Genomic DNA, 17,779 nt, shown 5'->3' on the forward strand with positions numbered 1-17,779 from the left:
GAATTCAGGCCGACTGCGGGTAGCCTGCCAGCAGGATAACCCAAGTGTAATGACTGTAACAGTGAAACACAATGAACTTCTGAAAAGGATGTACAAATAACAAAAATTCAGGCTGAAGGCTTGGATGATGTTATAATTTTCATTGCTGAAGTAGGAAGAAACTAGAGGTAGAGATGCTGTTTCATGCTGGAGTAATGGAACACTGTGTTCTGCTTGCACAGCCACAGGACATACCTGATGTGGATGTAAGCAACTGATGGGACTGAAGGCAGGCGTGAGCAGCTAGAACACAGTACCGAAGGGGCAGCAGTTAAATGCTAATGTTCAGAGGTCATATTCAAAGAAGGTACACCTGCTAGAACATGACATGGACTACAGATTTTCAAAAACAGACAAGTCTGCAGACAGATATTTCATTTGAGAAAGACTTGTTATAACTTTTAGGAATAAAAGCAGCAGATATGAGGTGTTTTACACATCTTGGAAATACTTTTTAGTGCTTTTAAGGTTTGAATCTCTCCAGATTATAGAAAGGTTCTTGGAAGTGTAAAAAGAGAAAAAAAAATAATTTCCTTGTAATGAGTACACTGTTGCTGGACAGAACTTGTAAAGAAAAAAGTTACTATACAACTAAGAATGGACATTCCAGGAGAAAGACATGTTTATTTAGTTTTAAAAACACCACGTTAAACATTATTAAAAAACAAATTAACAGATAACAGTAATGTTTGGAATGGTGCGTGGCAGTGTGACATATTGTTTCAAATGTTGAATTACAAGACTCAAGTTTTTAGCATTGGGGATGGTGGTAAAGGAGTTCTAAAGTATTTTGGTAAGCCAAAACGTTTCTGTTCCTCTGGGGATGCATCAAATTTTATTAGTAAATGTAATAAGCATAGGTGGCAGCAATCTGCAAAAAAGGGACATGGCATAAAACAATTTAACATGGATTGTAGAACACGTCATCAACAAGGGCACTTTTGGTTGGCCTGTAACATATCTGAAGAAAGGCAAATTAAAGAGAATGAAAATTAACTCTTGCTATTCATAAAAAAGTGAAGAGAATGATGATGCTGGCAGTGATTAAAACATCAGGATAAAAACACAGATGTACAAGACAGCAATGAAAATGAAATTGGAATGGTAGTGACACAGCAAGGAGATGAGGAAATTGTATTTACTGGAAAGTAAATCTGCTGTGCTACAAAGAGAAAATAAAGATGGAGAATTACAACATAAGCAAGATTATGGGGGATAGAAAAGGCTGAATGGTAAGTGACAGGAAAAAAAAAACGGATATATACTCAAAAAAGGAAATGGTGGAATTTAGGCTGATCTCAGTCAATGTAAGCCACATTAAAATGAAACTAAACGTCTACATGTTGAAATGGTGGGCAGATATAAATAATGACATAATTAGTGCATAGAAGGACTGAAAATGATTAAGTAAAAAAGCAAGTTCAGGGATTATTGGGAATAAGGTGATAGGGAATGCTGGTCCAGACATAGGTTCCTGTTTACTAATGGTATTTAAAAACCTGAATATGTTATCACTGGATCATATGGCTGTAACAGCAGGAACAGTTTTGTTGTTCATTGCTGGATAAATGATTAAGGAATACTGTGAATAGAGTGACTATTTATGCTTTGACTAATATGTTTGAGAAGATAAATCCTCATGTTAGTTTGAGCATGAGTATAATAATATGAGTTACTAACTGTAACATAAGAAAAGAAAAAAAAAATCTTATGGATGTCAAAAATGTAAGGACATTTTGTAATGGGAATTTTTTTTTGGGGGGGGGGGGGCAGGACCCTATATTTATTTAAGAGCAGATCTGAAAATTAAAACAGTTTTTCTAATAAATTCTCTGACAATTATACAAGAGGGAATGTAATAACAGGATTTTTGATCATCTAGGCATATTGGCATACAAGAATAAGAAATAAATGTGTGAAAATGTTGGTAAAACTTGACAAGCGAGTAGTTTTTTGAAATGCTAAAGGAAACAAAATGCAGTTTGTGGAAAGAGCAACTAACAGAGGGGTCTACTATAAGTTGTGGACCACATTTTGATAATAGATACTAGTAAAAGAACTTCTGAAAAAAAAAGGAATACAATTATCACATATTTTTCTGGTTATATGTGAAAATAGTGGAGGAGAATATTTAAAGAAGGGATGACAGATGAGAAAAATAAAAAGAATATAGAAAAAATGTTACATAAGCAGTAGCATTCAGTTACAGAATTAAAAGATTCATCCTCCTTTTAGGCAAAATTTGTTACTGAAGGAAAAAGATAATGAAAGGCACAAAAGATGAAGAGGGAACAGTTTATAAACAATAAGGTAAAATGAAAGAGAAGTAAAAATACATCGCAACAATTATGGTAAATATAATAAGGTAATGCAACAAAGATGAAAAGTAAAAAAGGTAACAAGGGAAATGAGTACATTATTAACAAAATATATTTAAACAACAAATCTGGATACGATATCAGTGGTAAATGGACATTCTGTGCCTAAAACAGATGCAATATCGCTCTTTTCAAACTACATTCCCAAATTTGGAACAAACTACCAATCCCAATTGCCTCCAACTCCTCCACAGTGCAATTTAAAAAGCTACTAATAACACATAACTGAAATGCGGCTCTGCTCGTGCTCCTGGCTAGTTTCTAGTACACTTAAGAGTTACAGTAGCCTACCACTTATTGACATATTTTTAAGGTCTTCTGAATTGCAAATTGAGTTTCTGCTGTAACAACAATGTTGATATGTGTTTTTAACCTTTAAAATGTCTTTTCCCATAGAAGCAGTCAACTGGAATTCAGCCATTATATGTGCATAATGTATAACTCCTCTGAATCCTGTCATACATACGGCAACTCCATATATGTAAAGATCTTATCAGAACAAAGGTGAAAGGTTTACGTAGATTATTTACTGCAATTATTATTTTGCTCTTAGTAATTTCCTTTCTGTACTTTTACTTCTGTAGCTTTTACAACTGTATGCTGTATTTTTTCTATATGTACGTTCCTTGGAGCTTTTCTCCCTGGGCCTCTGCTGAAAAAGGACCTGTGCCCAGTCGGACTTTCCTGGTAAACAAATGTAAAATAAATAAATAAATACATGCAAGGAATTGTACAAGAATATAAAAAATGATCAAAACCGGTATAGCTAAATATACTGAATGAATGGAAGAATCAAGGAATAAATACAAAAATATTACTGAAGTGCTTATAAGACTTAGGGAAAAGGTGGGTAAGAGGAATTACAAACTGGAAATTTGCCACTTTAAATAAAACAGATTAAAAATCCCTGAGGATAATATGTATGAATTGTAGCATGTTATGTATTAAAACCATCTGCTGATGTATACCACAAATAACTGTGATGTATACCAACATAAAGTAGGCTGGATACTAAGGTAATACGATTTGTAAAGTTAGCTTCTGATGTGGATGAGGTGAAAGTGCTGGTATATGATTGGTCAATTGAAAAATAACAGTGAAAAGAGGTGTATGGCTGGAATGGTTGATCATTATGGTATTCATTTAGTTATAAATGCTTAATTAGCAATGTAATGGAAAAACAGGAGCGGACATGTAGGTCATGTTGGAAAGACTTGATAAGAGGCTTATGCTGATGATACAGGAAGTGGAGATATCACTGAGAAAGGTAGGATTACAGCTAAAAGAAAACAATTAACGATTGAGCAGAAACTATTAAAATAGAGAGTATATAATTTTCAAAGCATTATATGTAAGGTCTGGTAAAAATAATACTACAATGACGGGATATATTTTTGATGAAATGGCTAGTATACTGACATTATAGAAGTCTTAGGTTGTCTTTTTTAAAAAAGGTATATGTAATAAATAGTCTATGTTAGATTTGATATTTATCTTGCCAGTTAAGATACTGAGTTGTTAAAAATTCTTTTTTTCTGGGGGTCCTGTCTTAACTCAATAAAAAGGGAGCTGTATAGAATGGAGGAGAAAAAAAACAGGATTATTAATAACAAAAGTTGTAGTACCTCTGGTGTTGTTATATTTACCTGGGGGTAACAAATTGCAAGAGGTATGAGAAAGAAGGTGCACTGACTAGGGTTGACAGGTAATAAATAAAAGGATTTTTTTTGGAAAAGAATGAGGGTAATGAAGATAAAAGAATGTGGTAATGAGGAGATGAAAATCAAAAGAAAATATTAATGCAGAAAAATAAAAAGAAATGAGGCTGATGTGAAGAGGAGAACATGGTATATACAAGTTATGATAGGGTGCTATTATACTGACCCTTGGGGAAAAATTGAGCGACGTGGAAAATACAATAAAACTATAAACAGAACATTACATAATGAGGATCATCAAGCTTTTACATAGAGGTTAATGTTAAATAAACTGTCAATTAAGGGTAAAATGTTATATCAAGTAAGGAAGGAAAGGTTGTGTAATAAATGGGGTATGGAAGAAACTTCAGTGCACACATTACTAGAATGTAATATATACTGAAGAGGTTGTGGGAAAGGTTAAAAAGGAATTCTAAAGAAAAAGTGATATGAATTTTTTTTCTATGGGTATTATATAATGGACTGAATGCATTGGACAGAAATGGAAAAGGTACGGGAGTTTGAGATGCAACGTTTTTAAAATGATGGTTCATATCTGGAGGGCAAGAACAGAATAATTTTTGTTTAATAAAAATGGATATAAGCAGATATAATTAACAGACTAATATGGTCATGCTTAAGATAGGAAAGTATGTATTTTTGACGGACTTGTGTTTTCATAAAATTATGTAAATAAATGTATAAATACTTATGAATAACTGTCCAAAGAATATAAATATTGTAAAAAATGAAAAGAAAGGGTGAGGACTGAAATACATTTGTAAATAATGTAAATGTGCACATAAAGAAATGAAGGACCCTTACTCTTCTTAACAACTGCTGAGCTGCCACCAACTCAGGTAAATGAGAATTTGATTTAATGTCTCATCTGATGTGTGGCACTTAGGGTGCAGTGCATTCAGTGCCTACAGTGGAACAAATAAATCATGAGTACTGGGTATAGGAAGGGAACCCTTCCGGCATCAAATGCAAGTAGGCTATCTGTTAAGCTACAGACACAAGTCCACAGAATTTATGGAGAAAATACTATAAAGATTGGACAACAAGATGTACTTATAAAGAATGGACTACAAGATACTGTTCATCATTGTGCAGGTTATTTTTGCTGCAAACTTTAAAAGACTGCAGCCAAAAATAAAGTATGGATGAGATGAACTGGAATGTTTGGAGTCTGCTAACTGCAATAAACCTGAGCTGACTGGTGCAGCTTCCTGCACTGGTTGTTTTATATGCCTAGGTTCATGGGTAGGTACTAGGCTATTGACCCTAGGGCCTATATAAGCCTAGCCAAATGGTACCCTGGCTTTTGCCACCCAAGAAAATGATTTTCCTGTGCCCCTGTCAAGCAGAGCCACAGAAGTGATCCCCGGGGTGAATTTCCTATCTCCCATCCAAGCATCAAGATTTTTCTTGAGTGCTAATGAGCAGCTTTGTTTGATATAGATAGGTAGTTTGTTTCAGAGTATGGGAAGTCTCTGGGACAGGAATCTATCCCTCCAGCATGTTCTGCTTATTGTGGTGACAAGGTTTAGGTCCCTAGAGTGTGTAGCTTGGAGGGATTTCTTTAAGTGGAGCATGTGCAAAAGCTCTGGGTTTGACATAGCTTGGTATGTTAGGCAGAGATCGCCTCGGAGTAGGCGATATGCAACAGAGTAAAGGTGGAGTTTTTTTGAGACTGTCTGCATAGGACATCTGTTTGAGGCTGGTAATCCTCTTTGTGAGGTATTTCTGTGGCCTTTCCAGTTGTTGTAGATGTCTTGTGAGGTACATACCAAAAGGGGCGTTGTGCTCTATAATGGGTCTAATGAGTGATGAGTAGAGAGGAACAATGACCTCTTTTTTCCTGGATGAGAAACCTTTTGTGATGAGGTGTGCCATATAGAAGGATTTCCTGACTACTGTGGCAATGTGATTATCAAAGGAGAGACTACTGTCCACCTGTGTCCCAAGGTCTCATCACACTTTCGGTGTTAAGTAGACTACCGCCTATGTGGTAATTCATAGGTAGAGTTTTTACCAAAAGGGGTGACTATGCACTTTTTGGCATTGAGCTTGAGGCCATGGCTTTGACACCAGGCATCTGTCTCAGTGAGGCCTTTTTGTAGGATGCTCATATCGTTAGGAGTTTTGATTGTGGCTCGTAGTTTGCAGTCATCTGTGAACTTTGTTAGCCAAAGACCTTCTGTGTTAGCCTGTACTTCAGAGAAGTAGATAAACAGGAGAGGGCCTAGGACTGAATCCTGTGGTACTCCACTTGTCACTGGTCTGAAGTTGGATTTAGAGTCTGCTACTTTCACAGTGTGGGTTCTTTCAGTGAACCAGTTGGGAAACCCATCTTGTGACATAGGGATTTATACCTAGTTTAGTGAGTTTATCTATAATTCCAGAGACGGGGTTGGTGTCGAAAGCCTTTGTTAGATCCAGATAGGCTGTGTGAATCACCTTACCCTCATCTATGGCTTTGGTGACCACTTCAAAGAAGTCTATCAGGTTTAGGAGACATGATCTGCCTTTTATAAACCCGAACTGGGTAGGGTCCAGAGTTTGGAGATTACCAATGTCATTGTTTATAAGTTCCATGATGATACGTTCCATAGCCTTGCAGACCAGGCTCGTCAGGCTAATGGGGCGGTAGTTCCTGGGTCCATGGTGGCTCCCCTTTGTGGAGTGGGATAACCATTGCTGTGTGCCATTCAGTGGCCACAAAGCCTGAGGTGAGGCTATGATTGAACATGGTACTTAGGTGAGGTGCCAGTTCGTTCTGTAGTTCATGTAGAACACAGCCTGGGATGTTGTCAGGTCCCATGGATGCTGTGTTCTTGGCTTTGGAGAGTGTGCTTACCTGTGCAGCTGTAATTACAGGAACTTTGCATTCTTCCGGTATAGAAAGCGGCCCTTTAGGGGATGAGAGAGGGGTAAAGTTAGCACTGAACCTATCTGCCAGGATGTTGGCAATATCAGTTGGTTCTGTATATTTAGTGCCATTGTGCTGTAACTCAGAGCAGATCTGAGTATTGCCATTAAGATTCTTGACATATCTATAGAATGCTTTGTGGATGTCTTTAGAATCAGTGGCGATTTTGTTTTCATAACTAGCTTTGGAGGATTTTATGAGGGATCTCAGCTTCTTACTGAGGCTGACCACGGAGTTCCTCCAATCATGGGATTTTACAATTTTTTTGCAACAGTTTCCTTCTTCTGTTGTAGAGTTTGTTTATGGCAGGGGACCACCAGATTGGCTTCCCTTTTTTGTAGGATAGCATCTTGGCTCTGTTAGGGATTGCATGATCCATGCACTCGTGTAAGTGCTTATAAAGTGCAATTGTATAGGATTCAGCAGTTGTACCTCTGTTGTCCGTCAGCATGGGTGCCGTGAAGTTTGCCACTTCTGTCTTAAAAAGCGTGAAGTTGGCTTTGGAGAAATTTTTTATGGTGGTTTCCCTAATGGGGGTGGGGGTGGGATGTGGATGTCTACGGTGATTTGCTTGTGGTTGGATCTGACCAACAAGGAATTGATCACTGATGTGGAACACCGGTTGCCCATGTTGGTAATTACCAGGTCTAGGATATTGCTGTCCCTGATGAGGGTGTGGATAAGTTGATCTAAGACGTTGGAATTTATGAATTCCAGAAAACGTTGAGCACAAGAGTTGGTACATGAGTAGTTTTCCCAGTTAATGGTGGGGTAGTTGAAATCGCACATTGTTAGGTTGTACCCTAATATTTTCCAGTGTATCAAGGAATGAGGAGTGGGAATCCTGGAGCATGGTGGGGGATCTGTAGCAAGCTACAGTTTGGACTGCGGTCTTGCCCAGAGTTAGTTGCACTTGGATAATCTCGGATGCATTATGCTGAGCAACTAGCCTGGCGGTGTGGATATCCTTAATGAATATGGACACGCCTCCACCTTTAGTGCTTCGGTCCAGGTTAGGTGGCCGAAAGGTGTGGTATGAATTATAGCCTGGTAATGCAGGGGTGCTCTCTGGAGCCTTGAACCAGGTTCTCTGTCACTGCACAGATGTCGATGTTCTCCATTTTAAGGAGTGCCTCGAGTGAGTGCATTTTGAGGTTTAGACTTCTAGCATTAAGTAGCATTATCCTCAGATTTTGCTTGCTTGTACCTATTACGGTGGTGAATTTGTCATTTGAAACTTGCCTAAAAAGGCACTATAGGGGTGGCAAGAGCCGTAGCCAGTATCCGGAATCCCAAGGGTGACAGGTGCAGGCCATCTCTGGCAAAGCATCGTGGTTTGTTGATCATGTCATCCCAGACTGACAGATACTGGATCCCCACAGAATGACACCAGAAGCTTAGCCAATTGTTGAAGTCAATCATTTTGTCCTTGTACTGTGGTATCATTCTGGGTGATGGCAGGATGCTACTCAGGGCTAGGTTCATACCTGCCTGGGATACAAGATCGGACAGCTCCTCCATGTCTCTTTTCATGTAGTCCAGGGAGGTACGTCTCAGGTCATTCACACCAACATGGACAATGAGAGAGTCATACTTGTACTTGTTGTGGAGTGACCTGAGTGCATACGCTATGTGGTGGATCCTGGCTCTTGACAGGCAGTTGACAGTAACTTTCTCCTTGTTTAGCCTGGTGAGTGGAACATCAGTGTGCCTGACTATAGAGTCACCTATGACTAGAGTGTTGGGTACGTTGTTACGCCGTATGGGCTGTGGTTGAGTGGCAGACTGAGTTTGTGGGCTATGTGTCATTTGGGTTGTGTTGAGGGGGGGTGGAGGTTGCTTGTGTTTTTGCTTTGGAGGTCCCTGTTGCTTGGGTAGATTTTTTTTGAGAGCCTCCACGAATGTAGGTGTGTGTTTTGAGTTTCTATGTGTGTGTTTTGGTGGTGTAGGTTTTGAGGCACTATGTGATGAGCGTGGTGTGGTGCAAGTGTTTACCTTCTCCTCTTGACTGTCTAGTCCAGTCTTGGGTGAAGAGAGCTTTGCTTCCAGTTTGGCTATATAAGTGCATCGCTCACAGGTTTAGTGTTGGGTGGTAGGAGGAGAGGGTTGTCTATGTACATGAGGCAATTGCGGCATTGCCCCAAGATGCCCAGATTCATCAGGTAGACTGGAGAAAACACCGGGAGCTGTCCCTTAGACATGCCTGGATAGGGGCTTATTTATTAAGTACTAAAAAGGGTTTTCCTCTAGACAAGTGAGCAACCTGACAGTTTCTCTAGCGAGCCGAATGAGACATTACCCCACTGCGTCTGTGCATGCCTTAATATACAGCAGGGACTCAGAGAAGTTATGATGGTGGTAGTGGACTTTGTTGGTTATGAAGTGGGAATGCATGTTATAGAGTGGTACTAGAGTATGTGTGCTGCATATGTAACTTAGTGTTGGAATCAGCAGGGAGAATATCAAACACCTTCTTCAATTAAACAAGGGTTGAGCAAACCAGAAGGGAAAGTGTCAATATTAGCTTTGTGCCTATGTGTTTAGATTTGTCTTTAAAAGTGGATATCTTGGATGAAGATGGCTGCTTTTAATATTTTAATTAGCAAAACTAAATATCTGACCTTAAACACTTTATAAATGCATCTCCCTTTTGTTATTTATTGATACAAAAGATCAAAAAGGATCATCAACAAACAAGACAGAAATGTAACATAACTCAAGTTACATATACCTTTCCTCAAGGGGGAGAGTCTTGTTGCTCGAATCAACGCTTCTTCTGAGTGTCACAGCTTAAGACTGAAAGTACAGTTTTGTACCTACCATAAATGTAGATGTTCGAGTGCTCCTATACAGCTGCAGTCATAACAGATGGGTTATCCTGCCGTCAGGCAGGTCCTCGGTCGGCCGAGTTCCAAAGTCTAGGTCTGGCGTCGGTTGTCGTCGCTTCTTCCCTGACGTCAGTACGGCAGGGGTATAAAAGAGGCAGCCGACACCATTTTCTTCAGTTTTTCTTGCCCCAGATGTCAGGTGCCCCCAGGAGGAAGGCAAACAATGTTATGCAAAAATGCAATGTTGATAAATCAAAAACAGTAGTTGCAAGCAAATACACCATAAAAGAATACCCCAAAATGGTTATATGAAAAGTGTGTGTCATAAGGCCTGTCCTAAGAGGGGATGGAGGGAGGGAAACCTGGACTGCAGCCGTATGAGCACTCGAACATCTACATTTATGGTAGGTACAAAACTGTACTATGTTCATCGTGCATACAGCTGCAGTCATAACAGATGGGTAGAATCCCAAAGCTAAGTAAGGGTGGTAGGCACTAAGTGGAACTAGGAGGGGCTAGGATGCCCTGCAGGACTGCTGTGGCAAAGCCCGCTCTAGATTTAGAGCATAGTGGGAGGTGATGGTGCTTGGAGAAAGTCTGCACTGAACTCCAGGTGGCTGCTTCCAAAATGTCCTTGGTAGGGACCCCCCTGAGGAGGGCTGCAGAGGTAGCTGTGGCTCTGGTGGAGTGGGATCTGATGCATGCAGGCACAGTTTTTCCATGAAATGAATAACAAAAGCGTATGCAGTGGGCTATCCATTTTGAAATTGTCTGTTTAGAAATAGCCTTTCCTTGAGCACCTGTAGCATAGGACACAAAGAGTTGCTCAGATTTCCTGAATGGCTTTGTCCTGTCCAAATAATAACGAAGTTGTCTGTGAATGTCCAAGGAATGTAGTAGTCTTTCCCCTTTGTTTTGTGGATTAGGATAAAAGGTAGGTAAGTGGATAGTCTGATTCAAAGCTACACTGGATACTACCTTTGGCATAAAGGTAGGGATGGTTCATAAGGAAACTCTGTCCTGATGGAAAATGATGAATGGTTGCACAGCCATGAGGGCCTGTAGCTCCGAAACCCTGCGAGCTGAGGAAGGCAGTTTTCCATAACAAGTACTTTAACTCTGATGAAGAAGCTGGCTCGAAGGGAGGAAGGGTCATCTTTTCCAATACGAAGTTGAGGTCCCAAGCAGGGACTGGAGGCTTCCTGGGGGTTTTATATTCTTTGCCCCTCTGAGGAACTGCCTTAAGAGAGGATGAGAGAATAAAGGAGGATCTGTGTTGTACTGTGCAGAAATGGCTGAAGCATGGATCTTGATGGAGGAGAAGGAAAGTCCATTGTTTAACATCTCCGCTAGGTACTGTAAAATTTGAGGTATATTTATTACCCAAGGATTCTGTCCCTTCTTTTGATTCCAGGCACAAAATCGTTTCCATTTGGCGGAGTAGGCCTTTCTAGTAGAACGTCTTCTGGCCTCCAAGATGACATCCTGCACCTCCTTGGAGAGGAGAAACTGTTGGGAAATCAAGGAATTCTCCATGCAGCTAGATTTAGAGTTTTGAGATGGCTGTGAAGAGTTTTGTAGTTGTGCTGGGACAACAGAAGAGGGACTAGAGGTAGGATCCATGGTGGGGAATGTGTCAGGCTCTTCAGGAGCGGATACCAGTGCTGTCTTGGCCAGTCTGGAGCAATGAGAATCATTTTCGGCCTGTCTGCTCTGGCTTTTAATAGAACTTTGGGCAGCAGAGGAAGAGGCGGGAAGGCAGAGACTGTCAATGTTGCCCAATTGAAGGAAAGTGCGTCCACTTTTCAGGCCTGTGGATGATAGGTCCTTGAACAAAATTTTTTCAAATGGCAATTTCTGTGGGTAGCAAAGAGATCTATGTCTTGCTGTCCCCATGCCTGAGTTATCTTTGTGAAAACTTGAGGATGCAACTTCCATTCGTGTGGATCTGTCATATTTCTGCTTAGGTTGTCTACCAGTGTTTTCCTTCCCTGGCAGGAATTGTGCCTGTAGTTGAATTTGCAATTCCAGTGCTGTGTTCCATAGGGTCATGGCCTGCCTGCACAGGGGTTTATGAATGAGTTCCCCCCTGTTTGTTTATGTACCACATCACTGTGGTGTTGTCTGTCCTTATCAATAGCTGGCCTGGATGCAGTAGGTCTTTGAAGGTCATAATAGCCTTTTCCACGGCTAGCCTTTCCTTTTGGTTGATGTGAAGGTGCTTCTCTTTTCGGGTCCATTTTCCCTGAATGCACTGATCTGTCATGTGTGCTCCCCAGGCGTAGTCTGAGGTGTCTGTTGTGATGATTTGAGTTGCTTGAGGTACAGAGAAAGGAAGACCTGTGTTTCTTTGGCAAGCTTGAGCCCACCACATAAATTCCTTTTGAAGGCATGGAATGAGTGGTATAATTGCTTCCAAGCTGTGGCTGTGTTGAGACCATAAGTTTTTTAGGTACCATTGAAGTTTCCTCATATGCAGCTTTGCACATGGGATTAGTAGGATGCAAGATGCCATGAAGCCCAGAGCCTGCAGGACTTTCCTTGCAGTTAGCCTGGTGTAAGTTGCCATTTTTCTGAAGTATTGGGACAGATGCCCTTGCTTGTCTGGCGTGAGGTAGGCCATCTGGGTGGTTGTATCCAAGCTGACACCCAGGAAAATTATTTGTTGAGAGGGTATTAGTTTTGATTTCTTTTTGTTGACTGTGTATCCCAGGAAGTTCAACAGTTTTATTACAAACACCAGATGCTGCAGTAGTATGTCCTTGCTGTCCGCTTGGATCAGGCAATCGTCCAGATATGGGTAGATTTGTATCCCTTGTAGTCTGCAGAAGGCGATTACTGATGCCAGGCATTTCAGAAACACTCTAGGTGCAGTAGATAAGCCAAAGGGCAATGCAGAGAATTGGTAATGGGTTGAACCTGCAAGAAATCTGAGGTATCTTCTGCAATCTTGTCTGATAGGGAGATGCAGGTAGTATGCCTCCTTGAGGTCCAATGTTAACAGCCAAGACTCTTTGCCCAGCATGGGAAGAAGCTGCTGTAATGTGAGCATCTTGAATTTTGGCACCTGTAGAAATGTGTTTAGGATGGATAGGTCTAAAATAGGTCTCCAATCTCTGTCTTTCCTTGGTACCAGGAATAGTCTGGAATAAAACCCTTGACCTTGTTCTTTTGCAGGTACCTCTTGAATTGCTTTCATGTCCATGAGAGCTGAAATTTGTTTTTGTGCCTCTGCCCTTTGATTTTGTGGCAGGTTTGGCATGCCTCTCATTTTTGGAAGGGTGTGAAAGTGGAACCTGTAGCCTCTGTCTATAATGTCCAGAATCCATTTGTCTTTTGTAACAATATGCCAATTTTTTGAGAATAATGTCAGTTTTCCGCCCAAATGTGCTGCCATTAAAGTTTTGCTTGGCAGGTGTAGGGGGAAGTCATTGTGTCTGTTTTCTAAAAGACTGTGATCTATCTCCTCCACCTCTTGGGGTTGGTGCTTGCCACTGTCTGGCTCTGAAAGATCCTTGAGGTTGCCCTCTACCCCTTGGACGCCTGTACCTGCCCCTTTGAGGTCTGTCCATGGCTGGAAAGGACCAATTTTTTGAAGGCCAGTTTCTGCTGAAACGTGGAGGCTGTACCTGCAGGAAATCTTTCACTGTTTGCATTGATTTCGCTTTTTCCTCCATTTTCTTTAGCACCTCCTCAGCTTTAACACCAAACAATACATCTTTTTGAAGAGGTGCATCTAATAATTTAGCTTTGACATGATCTGGTAAGGTTTGCTCTTTGAGCCAAGCATGCCTACGTATAACAGACCCCGTAACAGCAGCTCTACATGAGGCCTCTAAAGTATCAAAACCACACTGCAAGGTATGTTTACCCACTTGCTCTGCACCATGCAACAAATCTTGCAACTCTTTTAAATCTGGTTGTTCTGGTTGTGTCATCTTGCTTTTCAGCTGAGATATCAAAAACTGTTGATACTTTAACATGTGGAACTGACAGTTTAATGCCCTCATGGTTAAAGCGGCCGAGGTGTACACCTTTTTCCCCCACCTTTCTAAAGCTCTGGAATCTCTCTCTGAAGGTAATGGGTTTTTAGCAGTAGAGGCCTTAATTCCCTTGGGACCCTGTGAAATAGTTTCTGGGTCAGCAGTATGGCTTTTATATAGGAACTGGTGAGAATCAGGAACCCGGTAATACCTGTCTGGTTTAACAGGAGCTGGAGGCAAAGAATCAGGATTAAGGCTGGCTTCTGTGTACACATCATCCAATATATCTAAAACAGGAGGGATAGCCAGAGGCCTATGCTGGGGGAGCAGAAGAAATTCCCTGAGCCTTTTCTTTGAATCTGAGTAATCTTGGCCTTCCCAGTGAAAGTGTTCCCTCAATGTATGCAGGGTTTCCCCAAAGGAGAAGTCCTCAGGGGGGGAGACCGAGGGAATAGACTCCTCTGCATCAGAGTCTTGAATGGAGAATAGGCATAATCCTGGTCCTCAGATAGTTCTGAGGTAATAGAAGCTTGATCTGAGGAAGGGTAGTCTTCCTCTAATCTGGGCCTTTTGTCAGAGGGGGGTTGAGAACCCCTGATAAGAGTAATCAAATCCTCAGCCATTTTAAGCATCTGTTTTTTAGGCATGGTGCCTTGAGAGGGGGTCTGAGGAACTTGTTTTTTGGTTTTCATGGCTGTTTTAGATTTAGTGAAGGCTTTAATAGAGAAGGAGGAAGGCCTGAAGACCCCTTGAGAAATGGCAGGCCTGTCTAAATTCTGAGTTTCTCCGCCAGGAGTGGCGTCGGTATCAGTAGTAGGAATGGGGGCCGAGGAGCCTGCGACCTTGGGTACTGAAGACACCGGTAATGCATTGTCATCGGTACTCAGGGGCTGCGTAGGCGTCTCGCTGAGTACCGGAGAACTGGTATTCAGCCTTAGCGTGGTTTCAGTAGGTGGTGCAGACCTCGTATGTCGGTCCTTATCTTTGCGTTTTTTGCTCAAAACTGGAGTCGGAGTATCCGACGACATAATATAATTAAATTCTTTGCCAAAAAAGTGAAGGGCGAACTCCACCCGACGCTTAATAGTGCGTTTGTTGAATCTAGCACAAAAACGGCAGGCCGAGACGTCGTGGTCTGGGCCTAAGCAAGGTATATAGAAAGAGTGGAAATCCTTATGCAGTATTTGCTTCCCACATGAAATGCAATTATTAACTTTGTCTGACATCGGTCTGAGGCAAGAAAAGTTTCCCCAATGGGGTACTTAGCTTTCAAGAAGACTTCGGCTGAAATACGTTCGTAAATCTCAGGAGCTGGCCAACCGGCACTTGCGAACTGCTTCTGGTTCGGGCACCACGCGGCAAGAAAGACTGGGGAAAATGGCGTTGGCTGCCTCTTTTATACCCCTGCCGCACTGACGTCAGGGAAGAAGCGACGACAACCGACACCGGACCTAGACTTTGGAACTCGGCTGACCGAGGACCCGCCTGATGGCAGGATAACCCATCTGTTATGACTGCAGCTGTATGCACGATGAACATCTGAAAATGTGTTTTTCCGTGTGCCTACCAATTGTCTAGCCTTCCACCCCCAGACACAACAGTTATGCACTTACCCAATAAAGTAATATTAGCAGGGCTGCCATCATGTGAAGTCATCAAAGAGGCTACATCTTTATGCTATATGACTTTTACCATTTCTGCCTAATAGCACTCAATGGGTGAGCAAGCAGTGGGGGAGCATCAGACTGACATTCTAGGGTAATGTAAGCCCAAAAGGGTCCCAGGTCTCTCAGCATGCAACAAACAGTCATTTTCCAAGGGTAATGCATGCCTTTTTCATTGCCATTCCCACCGACTTTCGCAGCCATCAGAATTCCAACTCCTATCAGTCCATTTTTACCTCCATTTCCTCTGCATCTAAGAACAATGAAACAGAGGAAGAGACTGCAGACATTTGTTGGAAAGGGGTGGTTGGGAATTTCTCCATGCTCCCAAATCTCCCACAGCGTCAACCGACAGGTATGTGAAGAGTTCTTTTCCACACATAAATGCACATACACTTCCAGATACAGCACAACTGGCTACGTGCCAAAGCACTCATTCTAAGTCTTTTTCCACTGCAGTTGCCACACTGTCAAGCATCCACCAATATGTCACTTTCCGTCTTCCCTCTACAAGGGATGGTCAAGAAGAACTTAGCCAGTCACCTCCTCTGTCTACCAGTTGATTCCTCTGTACTCACAAGTCAACCTTGATTTGCTAGTGCAGCATCCCTTGGTGCCACAGAACCAGCTAAATATCTGTATTTAACTTATCAGTCCACTGCCTGAAAAGAAAACGCACTACTGACTTGCAAAATCAATAGCCACATTAAGCAATTTATGCAGCCTTCTACACTGTCCATAATGGTACACAGTGATCCTTTCACAAAAAAGACACCTTACACCCAAAACATTTAGTGGCTGCTAAGGACAAGAAATCTGATGCAGCATGAAATCTCTTCCTCCTACATCACCAACCGACCTGTACAAACAGGAACTTCTTTGTTTACTGGTTCCATTCCCTTGCAGCCAGCTCATTAAAGTGAGGTATACCTGGTGACACCCTATTTAATTCACTCCTCTCTTCCATATGCAGCAATATAAACACATATATCTGTGATATTATCAAGCCTTTCCTCCAGTTAAAGTACTAAAAGACTGGCAAATTCCCTTTTTTTATTAGCATTTGTTACCTGGGATAGTCCAACTAGGCAAAACTACCTCTTTTCATCAGAGGCCTGAGAAGAAAAGTCCAACAGATCCAAGTGTTGCATCACACATATTCAAGTTCAACAAAACTGGTTACATACAGATATATATATATATATATATATATATATATATACATAGATATATATATATACACATATACACACACACATTCAATACAAACCAGATTAGCTAACAAATAAAGAATATGTGCATGTATATATCAACAATATAGAGAACAGCAGCAGCAACAATCATGCAATTCTTCTCAACGAAAACAATTAAAAAATAGAACAACACTTATAATGTCAACGTAAAAATCTGGTTTATTTTTAACAGCGCAGCATTTACCCTGTGGAGTGTTGGTGTGGTCTTCTTTTTACTAAGATATATATATATATATATATATATATATATATATATATATATATATATATATATATATATATACACACATATATACATATATAAAATATAATTCAGATGTGTGTATGCATATGTAAATAGTATACATAAAATTAAGAAGGCATGCTTAACATATATGCAATTTCTAAGAAAGGAAAAAATAGAAAGAACATACTGCCATGGCTGCATCAAGCTGTAGGAAAAAGCAGCATTCTTTTAGCAAAGTGGCCTATCCTACCAACTATTTGCCCTAAGTGAGCCTATGTAAATTACATAAAAAGTATATGCCCAAGTACCTTTCATGCTCTAGGTTCATTCTGAGTTTTGTGACTGGATGCTGCAAACAGAGTTCAAGTACTATCCATGTCCTTGGGCATCCGTGGGACTCTAGCGTGGGGCACTGTCATGTGTCATTATGATCCACGGATTTATGAGAAAGCAGAAAATAGGTGTGTTACTCCTAGACAAAACACCTGGCATACCTTAACTTATCCCAAGGTGTAAAATCCAACATAACCCACTATTTTAAGCTGTGTTTTCCACAGAATACCCAATTCAAAAAAAAAAAAAAAAATCATCAACACCACACACATTTAGCCTGAAATTTTCAGTGCTTCACTATAAATATTACTGCATGCATTGTAAAGCACCAACAGAGAGGTTAATTGGTTAAAATATGAACAGGGAAACTGAAAATGCTGCCCTATTTCTCTATTATCTTGGCAAATAACAATAGATTTTTGTTTTGATTAGAGTCAGAAAAA

General features: G+C 40.9%; 1 protein-coding gene across 2 annotated transcripts in view; it reads right to left on the reverse strand.

Annotated features, from left to right (window-relative positions):
* The window catches only part of SHB (SH2 domain containing adaptor protein B), a 1,716,047-nt gene that overhangs the window by 438,036 nt on the left and 1,260,232 nt on the right, over positions 1-17,779 (reverse strand). The gene's annotated exons all lie outside the window — the stretch shown is intronic.

The sequence above is a fragment of the Protopterus annectens genome, chromosome 2.part0, assembly GCF_019279795.1.
Source record: "Protopterus annectens isolate FY-2018-M chromosome 2.part0, PAN1.0, whole genome shotgun sequence".
Lineage (NCBI taxonomy): Eukaryota > Metazoa > Chordata > Ceratodontiformes > Protopteridae > Protopterus > Protopterus annectens.